A 14586-nucleotide genomic window follows, 5' to 3' on the forward strand; every position below is an offset into this window, starting at 1 on the left:
CAGGAGATGCAAATTAAAACTACGAGGTATGGTTTCTCATATATCAGGTTAGCAAATTTGTTTAAATATACACAGAGCCACTGAGCCAGAGTGTGTATAACCACACCCATCTATGCTTGGTGGAAGTTTAAATTGGTGACAATACCATGTATGGGTAGAGAATACACACACACACACACACACACACACACACACACACACAGACTCTCTTGAGAAGGACACAGGGCATGGTTAGCACTGCCTGCCTCTGATGAAAGAGCTTGGCTGCCAGGGTATGGGAGTGAAAGGAAACTTTTCACTGTATCCCTTTTGTACTGTTTAAAACTTCCCCAAGTACCTGTACTACATTCTCAACAATTCTAAAAGGTAACAAAGAAAAAGAAGTACAGAGAACTTCCGCATCTGGGAAAACGGAATAAATGTATCTTTCCCCACGCCACTCTGTAAGCGCACCTGGAAACCCAGGGCATTGTACGTGAAGCAAACACAAGATGAACCTGCAAGGTCAAGAGAAGTGACCGGCTAGAGATTTGGGGACCTGAGTCTCGAGAGGATGGTGAGGTTCCTGGGTTTTCTCTTAGTCTCATAGATCCTGGATTTGGAGCTAAAGAAGCTGGCAACCTGGAAATATCAATGGGCACAGACAATAAAAGCCCCAACAAAAGCCTGTTCTTTCTAGTCAAAATGCTAGGAAAGGGGCAGCCTAGAAAGACATTTCTAGACAGTAACTGCTCTAATCCAGCCAAACATTGCAGAAGAACTGGGGACCCACTCCCATCCATATGAGCAAAGGCCAAGTGCAGAGCCTTGACTTTTACACCCACCAGCAGTGAAGAGGCACCCTTACCCATCCCTGCTGAAGTGGTGCCAGAGGAGGCCTGATGGAGACTCAGGATTTTCACTATTGCTCAGCAGTGATGAGGCCACGTGACAGGGTCACGAGGGGAACAGTAACTGGCATTCTATGCCCCCCAGCTGGGATTTGTGGAGGCCAAGTGGGATACCCGGACTTCAACCCTCACCTGGCAAGAATGAGGCAGTGCCCCAACCTTCCCAGGGGGGGAAAAAGCCATCTAAAGTGGAAGACTGAAGGAAGATCCAGAGGTCTCAAAAAATATTACCCCAAATGTCCAGTGCTTTATCACAAATCACTCATCATAACAAGGATCAAGAAGATCTCAAACTCAAGAAAAAATACAATCAATAGAGACCAACTCCAAGAAGACAGAGATGTTAGAATTATCTGACAAACATATTAAAGCAACCACCATAAAAATGCTTCAAGAAACAACCACAAATATGTTTGAAGCCAGTGAGAAAGAACAAAGTCTAGCAAAGAAGTAGAAGATATAAGGAAGAACCAGTGGAAACGTTAGAACTGAAAAGTACAATAACTGAAATACAAAATCCAACGGGTTGATTCAACGGCACAATCGAGAGGACAGAGGAAAGAATCAGTAATCTGTAAGATGGAACAACAAAAACCTAGTTAGTATTCAATAAATAAAATATAATCACAACAAGTAAACAATAAAAATGTTTAAAAATTAATAATATGTATGTTTTTAAAACCCAGTCTGAAAAAAATAGAAAATTGACCGAAAAACAAACAAACAAAGCCTCCGGGACTTGTGGTATTATAACAAAAGATCGAACATTCCTGTCACTGGAGTCCCAGAAGGAAAGGGGAAAGAAGGCAGGCTGAAACAGTGCTCAAGAGTTGAAAACCTCCCCAGTTTGGGAAAAGACATAAACCTACAGACTCAAGAAGCTAAGTGAATTTCAAAGAAATCCACATCAATACATATTATAATCAAACGTCTGGAATTCAAGACGCAGAAGAAATCTTGGAAGCAGTCAGAAAGAAACACCCACCTAGAGGGGGAAAAGAATAAGAAGGATGTCAGATTTCTCATCAGAAAAAATGGAAGCCAAAAACATGTAGTACACTATATTTCAAGTGTGGAAAGAACCATCAACCCAGAATCCTCTAACCGTTGAAAATACACTTCAGGAAGGAGGAGGAAATCAAGCCATTCCAAGATGAAAGAAAATGAAGAGAATGCGTTGCTAACAGGCCTACCTCCAAAAGAATGGCAACCTGAAAATACACAATGAAAGAAAGAAACATGCTAAGCAAAAGTATAGGTTAATAAAACAACCCTTACTTCCCTCTTGAATTTCTGAATTCAGTTTGACAGTTCAAGCAAAACTTCTCACCCTGATGTGGTTCTAAATGTATGTAGAGGAAATGCAGTTACATTACAAGCAGGAGGAAAGTAAGGAGATTTCAAGGGAAGTAAGGTTTCGACATCTCATTGGAATGTGTAAAATGATGACACCAGCAGACAGGGATAAGTTACGCACACACCATGTATTATGTAGAACAACCACTAAAAACACTACACAAAAAATAAAAACTGAAAAATGCTATAGATAAGTCAAGGTAGAGTTCTAAAAACTATTTAAGTCACTCACAAGAATGCAGGGAAAGGAAAACGAAAACGAAAGCTAGAAAAAAAGAGAAAACATAAGAATGAAATTGTAGGGGTGCCTGGGTGGTTCAGTTGGTTAAGTGTCCAACTCTTGATTTTGGCCAAGGTCATGATCTCACACATGGTTCATGGGTTCGGGCCCCACATGCTGTCAGCACAGAGCCTGCTTGGGATTCTCTCTCCCTCTCTCCCTGCCCTCCCCCCCAACCCATGCACATATCCACGTGCACTCTCTCTCTCTCTCTCTCTCTCTCTCTCTCAAAACAAACTTGAAAAAAAAATGAAATTGTATACTGAAGACCTGACATATCAATAATTACATTAAATGTAAATAATCTAAAGACACCAATTGAAAAACATGACTCACTATGCTGCTTAAAAGAAATTCACTTCAACTGTAATTATATAAGCAGGTTAGTAAAAGGATAAAAAATATATATATCATGCAAACGTCAATCAAAAGAAAGCAGGAGTGGTTATACCAATACGAGGGGAGATAGACTTTGAAGCAAAAAGATTACGAGAGACAAAGAGGGACATTATATAATGATAAAGGGTCAATCCACCAAAAAGACATCACAATCCTAAATGTTCATGAACCAAACAATAAAGACACAAAATATGTGAATCAAAACCTAATAGAACTGAAAAGAAAAATACAGTTGACCCTCGAAGAATGTAGGGGTTAGGGGCACCAACCCTCACACAGTCTAAATCCATGTATAACTTTCGACTCCCCAAAAACTAAACAACTAATAGCCTTACCGATAACATCAACAGTTCATTAACACATATTTTGTATGGTATATGTATCATACACTGTATCCTTTTATTTTTAATGTTTATTTATTTTGAGAAAGAGAGTGTGTGTGTAGGGGAGGGGCAGAGAGGTGGGGGAGAGAATCCCAAGCAGGCTCTGTGCTGTCAGCACAGAGCCTGACTCAGGGCTCGATCTCACAGACCTTGAGATCATGACCTGAGTGGAAATCAAGAGTCAGACGCTTAACCTACTGAGCCACCCAGGCATGCATTATACACTGTATTCTTAAAGTAAGTTAGAGAGGGGCGCCTGGGTGGCTCAATCGCTTAAGCATCTGACTTTGGCTCAGGTCATTATCTCACAGTTCATGGGTTTGAGCCCCGTATCTGGTTCTGTGCTGACAGCTCAGAGCCTGGAGCCTGCTTCAGATTCTGTGTCTCTCTCACTCTCTGCCCTCCCCCACTCATTCTCTGTCTCTCCCACTCTCTCTCTGTCTCTCAAAATAAACATTTTCAAAAGTAAGCTAGAGAAAAGAAAATGTTATTAAGAAAGTCATAAGGAAGAGAAAATATACTTACAGTGCTTATCAAAAAAAAAAAAAAAGCACATAGGTGGATGTACACAGTTGAGATCCATGTTGTTAAAGGGTTAACTGTTGATAAAGCTACGATTATGTTTGCAGACTTCAACACTCCACTCTCAAAAATTTAGAAAACAACTAGATAATCAGCAAGCATATAGAATAACAACAACTATCAACGAACAAAATCTAATCAACATTTTAGAATACTCCAGGCCACAAGAGAAATATGCACGTTCTTCTCAAGTGCCCGTAGAAAATACACCAAGACAGACTAGATGCTGGGCGATAAAAACAAATATCAATGAATTTAGACAAATTTAGAAAAATTTAGAACGTGTCCTCTGACCTCAGTGAAATCAAACCAGAAATCAACAACAGCAAGATAACAGGCAAACCTCTACACACCTAGAAACAGATGAACCTACTTCTAAATAATTCACAAGTCAAAGAGGAATCCAGCTGTCTTTCAGCAGGTGACTGGTTGAGCAAACTGTGACACGCCCACACCATGAAATACTACTGAGCAATAAAAAGGAAGAATGATCGCTATGTGTATCGACATGGATGAATTGTGCTGGGTGGAAAAATCCCATCCCAAAAGGTTACATACGTACTGCATTATTCCATTTGTATAACATTCTTGAAATGATAGAATTCTAGAAGTGAAGACCAGATGAGTCATCTTCAGAGGTCAAGCAGGGGAGGAGGACAGGGGAGGGAAGCCGGGGTGACTGTAAAAGGGAAACAGGAGTGCCCTGTGTGGTGATGGAAATGTTCTACGTCTTGACTATATCTGTGTCTTGCAAGTTATTGCCATCGGGGAAAACTAGGTTAAGGATACATGAGATTCCTCGGTGTTATTTTTTACAACTGCATGGGAGTTTCCAATTATCTCAAAATAAAAAGCTTAATTTAAAAAAAGTAGAGAATCCCAAAAGAAATGCCAATACATATACACCTCCCATTTCTCTCTCTCTCTCTCTCTCTCTCTCTCTCTCTCTCTCTCACACACACACACACACACACACACACACACAGACCCCCCTCATCTATCAACAGCCTTCAGTTGTTGCCACATAAATTTGCACTGATTTTTCACTCTGATGTGATTTTCTGCCTCTCTTCGGAGAGGACTCATCCAGTCTCTTGTGAGGTCAGAGAAAAAAACCTCTGAGAACTTTCCTCTGGCCTCCTGAGACTCTTCCGTAGCTTGGCTCAGAAGAAAACACAGAATTTGTTTAAAAAGAATTAAAACGTCCGAACCCACTCAGAAAGTAAAGCAAGCAGGTGGCGTGAGGTGATCCAAGCTGCATTTTGGAGAGGCCATGAGCCCATGAAATTAAATGTAAAAGGGGGTACATTTCTGGTACCCGGTTCCGTGCATGTCACAGGTTTAACTGGAGATACAGTCTGTGGCTTTCCCCCATTTCTCAAAGGGGTCACTTCCCAAAATGGTGAGAGAAGGAGGACCATACCTGATGCATACAACCCTCAGTTTCTGCAGCCCCAGGTGAGCACTGCTGAGCCCCAGTCTATCTTCTGGAAACTCCAGATAAGCCTCCTGGTATTCTTGCCCTTAGGTGAAAAAGCATGGCTCTGAAAATTGCTGTACCCTTAGGATAATCCATTTCCGTCCTGTGGAGCTGGCTGGAAATGTCAGGGCTTGAAGATCATTTGAAAACCCACACCCAACCAACAGAAGAGGCAACTGAGGCCCAGGGATACAGGATGACTTCCCAAGACCATCCGGACAGGAGCCAAGTTTAAGCCAGAACCTGGTTCTCCTCCCCGCCGTCAGCGTTGGGACATGTGCCCCTTGGGTTGGCCTCAGGGCCTGACATCAGGCAGGGCAAACAGGAGAGCAATGGCTAGGCAGGAGGACCACACCGTCACCAGTGGAAGATGGCAGGCGCTGGATGAAAATGAGCACAGATATGCCGACGTTAATGAGCAAAAGCTTCCTCTGAAAATACCTGACCGTACTTCTGATGTGGCAGCTTTCATTACTCCTAAGAGATACAAATAGGTGGCAGCGAAGGTTAGGAACACTAGAGAGATTTTATTACCTCGGAAGACAGGCCGGTAAATGTTTCCCAGGGATGTCCCCAATCCTGCCCCCCTTCCCCCTCCAGGCCCCTTCCTTCGCACCCACGGCTCGTTTACCAACTGCTCGCTCACTCCACAGATGTTCGGAGGACTTCTGAAGGGCCAACAGCACGGAGAGGAGACGTGAGCCCCGCCTTGCCAGAGTTCACCCCTCGTGAGGGCCTAGGGGCTAAACACCAAGAACATCTACCCGCTCAGCCCACGCGGGGCCCCGCAGCCCCCCGTGGGACCGCCTATTGCTCCATCAGCGGCCCCCCACTGCTCTCTCCCCCCACTGCTCTCTCCCCCCCTCTTCTTTCAGAGCCCGAAGGCTCACCTGGCTGCATCTGGAGACAGTCTGGGAGCTGGGAGGGCCCTCTCACTGGATCACTGGAAGCACCTCCCTCTCGCCCTTTCATCTGTTCTCTACTCCGCCATCAGAGTGACCACCCCACATCACAGATCAGTCCACATCCTCTTCCTAACATCTGTGGCAGCAGCCCTCGGTGCTCCCAAGTGCATGTGCACCTCCTGAAGGTTCCCGGCCTCCTCTGCGGTTGGGCCAGGGCCAACAGGCTGTGAGTGGAACTGCAGGTGTCACTTCCAGGATGAGGGCACGGAGGGCTGGTGCGCCTTGTCCGTCTCTCTCTTCCCTCCTACAGGAGTAGAGTTAAAACTTTACTGGGGTTAAGCCATTAAGATGTTAGGGGTTGGGGCGCCTGGGTGGCTGCGTCACTTAAGTGTCTGACTTCTGCTCGGGTCACCATCTCATGGTTCGTGAGTTCAGGCCCCACGTCAGGCTCTGTGCTGACCGCTCGGAGCCTGGAGCCTGCTTCCGATTCTGTGTCTCCCTCTCTCTCTGCCCCTCCCCTGCTCACACTCTGTCTCTTTCTCTCAAAAATAAATAAGCATAAAAAAAAAAAGATGTCAGGGTTGGTTTTGGGATGGTTAGCAGTGATTGACTAGGAAAACTTTTCAGTGGCTCCCCTCAGGATATAAAGTTGAAACCCTTCAGGGTCGCCATGTTCAGTGCTTTTATGACCTGGCCCGGCCCCCGTCTCTGGCCTGTCTCTTGGCCCTCCCCTCAACACATCCTATCAGGAACCATGATTCAGCCATATTTGCAGGTTCTGGAAGGGCTGTGCCCCTCCCACCGGAGATGTCCCCTCTACCTAGAATGCCCTTATGTCTCCTCACTCCCAACTCCTCTATCTGCTTTGCAAACTCACACTCAGTCTTCAATTTCCAGCTGAAGCATCCCCAGCTCCGACCTACCCCAAGATGAGCTGGGAGCAACTGCTTCCTGACCACAGGCACCCCATCTATAGCTCCCATAGAGCCCTTGCGTGCAGCTGTACCTTAGCTTTTTTGTGTTACTCTTTTGTGTTGCCCACTGTTCCCGTGAACTCCACAGGAGTGAGGAAAAGGTGTTCCTCACATTTATCTTCCCCTGAAACCCATCTCAGCACCCGACTCCCAGAAGACCTTCAGATGGTGTTTAATGGCTGCTCAAATAGAGCCCACATTAAGCTCTTTCTGAAGAAAGTCACCCCTTCTTGAAGGAGAAATTCAAATAAGTGGCAGGAACTCTTCATGAAAAGAGCAGAATTGAAATGACCCAGAATGGCAATGGGTTCTAGAAAGAGCTCTATTCCAGAGAGCCACAGGCCAGGTCTGGCTGGCTCTGTCCCTCCTTGGCCCAGTGACTCTGAGCAAGGTAATCCCTTCTCGGTCATCCACACTACATAGTCCTGAGCACGGCAAAGCCATCTCTGCCACCGTGCCTGCCCCTCTCGTGGTCCCTCTCTTTCCCAGAAGCCTCGATTCAGGAGTTCCTGGCCCATTTCCACTGAACCTAATCCGATAAGGCATTCACCAGCAAGGTATTGCCCTTCCTCAGGCATCCGTCTTTAACATGATGATGAGATGACTAAGGACCCAGTGGAACGGTGCTCATGGGAGGATTTCAGGCACAAGACACGCAGTGGGCTAGACATCCGGCCAGTGGCAAGGGCTCCTTTGGAGAAGCGCCTTCCCTGCTGCCCCCTCCCAACCCACGCATCACACTGCAGAGGCCAGAGCTGTTCCAATGGCTGGACCCTGGCAGATAGCAGGGAGAATGCTGCCCTGAAAGAGAATTAATGTTGGTGGAATATCCTGAGGGCGGGACCCAGGCTCCTCACTCCTCATTCCATGGTTCCTTTTATCTGGTATTTCTGGGCAAGACAATGAGCAGACAGACTGGAAAGTTACAGGCCAGCTTTGCCGATCCCTGCCAAAAATGCAGCAAAGGAAGCTGGAGGGAGACTCGAGCCTCTCTTTAATTTCCTCTTCTGTTTGGCTCTGCATGTGCTCCCCCACCCGCCCCACTTGGACTCTTTTCTGCCCTTGGGCTCTGACTCCAAAGGAGTGCTGCTTCCCACCCCAGATGTGTGGGAAACCCCTCACCCACCCGAGTCTCTCCTGACTGATGTGCTGGCCGCCTTTAGCACGGCTCTGGCCCTTCCTGGAGCAGCAAGGACACTTAGAAACATGACATCAACCAGGAAATCCAATTCCCAGGCCAGGCTGGAAGTACAGTGGAAAGAAAGCCTGGGGGGTGGAGGGGGCGGGGGGTGGAGAAGGGGAGGAGTCTCGCCTGCTGTCCCTCTGGACTGAAGTCAGAACCCGACCAGAAGCAAGATTGGAAAGGCAGTAGATGAGACAGGACCCGCAAGACAGGAGTGCTACTGTGACCACTTATGTGTGTCCCTACCCCTACCCAGCAGGGTCTGAACATAAACTCTCCAGGGTCCATGCGTGAGCACGTGCCCGCGCACGACAAACGCAGGCAAATGCAGAAGAGAAAAATCCGGATTGAAATCCTGTCTCTATCTGGGCACATTCTTCGACAACACTAAGCCTCAACTGCCACCTTTACAGATGGGACGATCTGCAGAATCGCTGTGAGGTTTCGATGAGATAACGCTCCTGCTCCGGGACTTGCATGCAGAAGCCCCCCCCCCCCACCCCCATAAATGTAAATTGCTTCCCAGATCCTGGCAACCAGCCATCATTTGAAAATGACAGTGCGGCCAGCAAACTAGCTTTGTGACCTCAGGCAAGTCCGTTACCTTCTTGGGCTTTCTTGAAGCTTCCTAATCTTGAAGAGCAGTGTTTCTCGAACTATGGTGTGCACCAGAATCACCTGGAGGGCTTGTAAAACACAGATGACCGGGCCTGAACCCCAGAGTTTCCCATCCTGTAGTTCTGGGGGAGGACTGGAGAATCTGCATTTCTACCGAGTTCCCTGATGCTGCGGATTCTGCCGGCCCTGGGGGCTTACTCTCAGGAGCACTGAAGTCCAGGTAATCTAAGAATCCTTTCCAGTTCTAATGGTTTAATGAGTATGTTAAGCTAATCCACAGTCAGGTGTTAGTGACTGATACTTAGTTAATGTGTTCTTCTTAAGGCTACTTGCATTTTAAATAGAATAATGTCTTGACCCCCCAAAATCAATCACCTCTAAGTGGGGTATCGAGGGAACCCTAGTGTCTACGACCAGGAGGATGATTTGAAGGGAAAGAACTTTCCAGGCCTCTCCAGCCACACTCTGCAGGTATGACCTAAAAGGAAGATCACTTGCAAACCTCAAGCATCCCGAGTGACTCAGCTGCACTTGGCTAATTACCATTTGGGGACATGTAGTCTGAGGCTGAGGAAAGGCCTCTGCTTGCCTGAAATCAGCCCAAGGCCAGGCCCCATTGCTGGGAGCAGGGCTGTCAGTCAGCTGTGACTTTCTGGGTCCCCCCCTAGTTCTGTCAGAGCCCAGGAGAGCAGCCTCCCGCCTGGGCAGTGTGGCAGAGCCAAGGCCCTGCAGCCCCAGAGGCTGTCACTGCGCATCTGCGCATCTGGGTGTAGAGTCCCTCTCAGCTTCAACGCCCGCTTTTGTGTCACTGTAAGACCTGTCCAGCCAGGTGGCTGGGCTCTGTAGCGCTGCTGTCATTCTGCTACCGCTCTGGGCCTGCCTCAGGGAAGAGAGCTGCCCCGCTCGTCAATTACAGAATAATGACACCTTCCTTCGTGCTCTGCACCAGTCCCCCACCCAGCATGGACCTGCCTTTGGTGCACAGGAACATGAAGAGGGCAGAGATCACTATGTAGCAACACAGCTCATCCCTACAGTGTTCTCAGCATTTCTAATCGCAAACTCAGGCATGCGGACAGTCTTCAGGGAAAAGGTCAATGCTGAGAACAGGGGTGTCCAGGAAGAACTGAGGGGCTGAAAGCAGGGCTGAGATCAAGCTCTCCAGGACTTCTGGCCCAGCATGCAGGTCACCGGGGAGTGGGGGAGGGATACTAAGGGCAAGCCCGCCCCACCAGAGCATCACCCCAAAAAACACCTGATTCTGCTTTTGTTCGTGCCACAATCGCTTCGTAAGTCTACTGAAGTCTGAACATAGGGTCAAGTGGTGGAGATCTAAAGACAAACAAGAGGTTTGTGGAGATCTACAGACAAACAAGAGGGCTCCCAGAAGCTTCTAGTCTAAGAGGGCAAGACAGCTGCACAGGTTATCATCAAAAAAGGCAGTGAGGGGAATGAGTGCAAAACCTATATCAGCTCAGAAGAGACGGCTAACTCTTCTCGTGGAGAGAAGGAGGGAGAAAGGGGGCAGAAAAGATAAAACAGCACAGAAGGGGGGGCATCTGAGACAGTCCTGAGGGGTGTAGAGGAGAAAGTGTGTCTGCACAGGGGTAATATTCAAAATCTTTCAACAACTGCTAAGGCCCAAGCCTGGCCCAATCAGAATAGATGCTGGGCCTTATCAGGTAAATATGACTAGTCAGACATGTGCATCTACCTCTGCTTTCTCCCCAAACCCTACCTGAATAACAGTTTTTAACAATTAAGTATAAAGACGCAAGGATGGGAAAAACCAGAGAAGTGACAGAAGTCACAGAACTTTGGAAGCTGGAAATCAGATGGACAAGGGGTAACTGGCCCAGGAATCCCCAAAAAACTGCACTCTAAGCCAGCAGTAGGAGAAGCTAAGACCAACCTGATGTATACTGGCAAACCCTCTTCGCAGCTTGGAAGTTGCTGGTACCCATCCCTCTTGAAAGCATGAGAAAAGAACTAAAGAGGGTTGGTTGGCAATCTGTTTAGGAAGCAGTTAGAGCCCCAGGTTCTTTCCTTGACTGGCAACAGCCCCTTGCCGAGCCCAGCAGACGATGGAAGTTTACTCTCTGAAATAAAGAAGCTTTCTGGACTGGGAGACACCAGGCAGAATTAAGGGTGGGCCTACCATGTGAAAAAACAGAGGGATTAAAGAACATTGACTTCTGGTTATTGAGGCTCCATTTCTCCTCCACTGGGCACCAACTCTCAGGATGTCAGCCTCCCGGCAAGAAACAAGATCAGCCTTCTCTGAGCACTGCGACCTAACTTCATGAGAAAACCTCATGATTTAAGAAAGACTTCATAACGTTTAATATTCCGCAAGAAAAAGACCCAGCCAGATCATCCTCCAGTGAAGCCCATCATCATCAAATCCCATCTGCACTGAGATCCGTAAATATGTGCAGATAAACGAGAATAACCAGACAACTGAAGAAAGCTTCAAAATTGAACAACAGAGGCCAGAACAAACAACTTGGAAGAAACAGAGACTGTGCAGGATGAAAAAAGCTTGAAAAAAAAAATCATTAATTTCTTCAGAAAGATGGCATGGCAATCATAAAACGGAATGCTATAATCCCGAAAACAAAAAGACAAAAAAAGAATTCTTGTAAATTAAAAACATAACAAATGAAATGTCAATAAAGGGCTGGAAGGTGAAGTTGAGAAAATCTCCCAGAAAGTAAAACAAGAAGACAAAATTAGGAACACTAGAGAATTATTCCCAAGGTCTACGACCCACATGAGATTCTTAGAAAGCGGCAACAGGACAGGTGAAGGGGGAGACATAAACAAGAAAAGTAAATCATCTACAACATCAAGAAAATGTCTTGGAACTAAGGGCCCAGAGTTTACAGAATGAAAAGGCCTGCCAAGTGGGCCTTGGGTAAAAATATGAACACAACTGATAAAAATAGATCCACTGCAAGGCAAAGAACATCATTCTAAGGTCTCAGAATACTGGGGTAAAAAACAAAAACAAGAACAAAACATGTTCTCGGGCTGGAAGACTCAACATTAAGATGTCAATTCTTCCCAACTTTTTCTATAGATACAATACAATCTTAACCAAAATCCCAGGAAGTTCTTTTGTAGATATTGACAAACGGATCCTAAAATTTAAAGGGAAAGCAGGGGCGCCTGGGTGGCTCAGTCGACTGAGCGTCCAACTTCGGCTCAGGTCATGGGCTCACAGCTCGTGAGTTCGAGCCCCGCGTCGGGCTCTGTGCTGACAGCTCAGAGCCTGGAGCCTGCTTCTGCTTCTGTGTCTCCCTCTCTCTCTCTGCCCCTAACCCGCCTGTATTCTGTCTCTGTCTCTCTCAAAAATAAATAAACATTAAAAAAAAATTTTAATGGGAAAGCAAAAGATCTAGAATAACCAACACAATACAGAAGAACAAAGTTGAAGGATTCACACTACTTGATTTCCAAACCTACTCTAAGGCTACAGTAATCAAGACAGGATGGTACTAGCGAAAGAATCGATATGCACATCAATATAACAGAAGAGCAGAAGAGATTGCCCCAAAACAGGCCCATACAAATGTAGTCAATTGATCTTTGATGACGAACAAATGCAACTTAATAGAGAATGGATTGTCATGTAGACAAATGAGGCTGCCTTGTTTAGAGATAAATAGACACAGATACAACTATCGATATATAGATATAGATCAACTTCACCTAGACACTGACTTTATGCCTAACACAAAAAATTAAGTGGCTCATAAACTTAAATACGAAGTGTAAAACTATAAAACTTCTTGATGAAGCTTAGTAGTAAATCTTCACGAATATGGATTTGCTGATGACATTTAAGATGCAACAGTTGTAACAAAAACATTGCAGAGCAGATACATGAAAGAAAAAAATTGCTAGGTTGGTCTTTACTCAAATTAAAAACTTTTGATCTATGAAAGACAAGCTTCAACTGGAAGAAAATATTTGCAAAACAAGTATCTGAGAAAGGTATATCCTTTATATACCAATATATACAATATAGACAACATATATCTCCAATATATACAAACAACTCTTAAAACTCAACGATAAGAAAACAAACAAGCGGGTTAAGAAATGGGCAAAAAAAAAAAAAATATGAACAGACACCTCACAAAGGAAGCTATACACATGGCAAATTAAGTGTATGAAAAGATGTTCAACATCATTTGTCATTAGGAAGTTGCAAATTTAAACAATGAAGTAACACTACACATCTATCAGATTGGCCACCACCAAAAACTGACAATAACCACTGCCAAGGATATGGAACAACAGAAACTTTTCTTCACTGCTGGAGAGAATGCATAATGGAATAACCATTTTGGAAGACATTTTGGCAATTTGTTTCCAAAATTAAACATAGTCTGACAATACAATCAAATAATCATATTCCTAGGTATATACTCAACTGATTGGGAAACTTTTGCCCACATAAAAACCTGTACAGGAATGTTTATTCAACTTTATTTATAACTGCCAACAGTTGGAAGCAACCAACATATCTTTCAATAGTTAAATGAATAAACAATTTGTACCATATGCATAGAATGGCATATTATTCAGCAACAATAGGAAATGAGCTACCAAGCCACAAGAAGATATGGATGAACCTTAAATGCATATTGTTAAGTGAAAGAAGCCAATTTGAAAAAGCTACATACTGTATAATTCCAATTATATGAAATTCTGGAAAAGGCAAAACTACAGAGATAGTAAACAGATCAGTGATTACCAAGGATTCAAGGGGAAAGAAAGGGGAACAGGTGGAGGGTGTATTTAGGATGGTAAAACTATTCTGTATGATATTGTAATGGTGAATACAAGATATTAAGCATTTGTCAAAACCCATAGAACTTTACAGCACAAAGAGTGAAACTTAATGTATAAAAAAATTGTTTAATCATTTAGGAGATAGAGATATCTGATACGTATTTATATATACACACACATACACACACACACACACACACATATTCATTGAAGGAAATGAGGAATCAGGTGCTGACCTAAGTAGCTCCGGATATAAGTGTAGAGTCCATAAGCCTAAAGGCAAAAGGAACTGTACATAAGCACTATACTCTAGCTGATCCAGTTGTCTCCCACAAGAGTATAGGTTAACAATTCTGAAATTATTACACATGTACACTATAATTGAATGTTAATAAATGGATGGCAGATGGTGGTGGCCAAGTTCTTCACTTTTGGAGTGGGAAGTTACAAATAAGCAAAGGCTCGAATGATCCAGGTGGTAACTGGAGATAACCAGTATGAATTCATGGTTACCTTAATATAGAGAAATTTCAGATATGTATATAACCTTGGATTAGCATACAGATTTTATATCCTTACTCTGTCACTTGAGAAGGTCTACAATGGCATGCCATTAACAACAAGCACATCTAGTACCCAAATCTTGGTTTCTTTTTTTTTTTTTTTTTACAGTTTACTTATTTATTTTGAGAGAGAGAGAGAGAGCAAGTGGGGTGGAGCCAGAGAGAGAGGG

At 44.8% G+C, this 14586-nt stretch overlaps 1 protein-coding gene across 1 annotated transcript in view; it reads right to left on the reverse strand.

The window, feature by feature from the left end:
- ZBTB7C (zinc finger and BTB domain containing 7C) overlaps positions 1-14586 on the reverse strand; it is a 352927-nt gene that overhangs the window by 308396 nt on the left and 29945 nt on the right. The gene's annotated exons all lie outside the window — the stretch shown is intronic.

This window comes from Leopardus geoffroyi, chromosome D3 (assembly GCF_018350155.1).
Source record: "Leopardus geoffroyi isolate Oge1 chromosome D3, O.geoffroyi_Oge1_pat1.0, whole genome shotgun sequence".
Classification (NCBI taxonomy): domain Eukaryota; kingdom Metazoa; phylum Chordata; class Mammalia; order Carnivora; family Felidae; genus Leopardus; species Leopardus geoffroyi.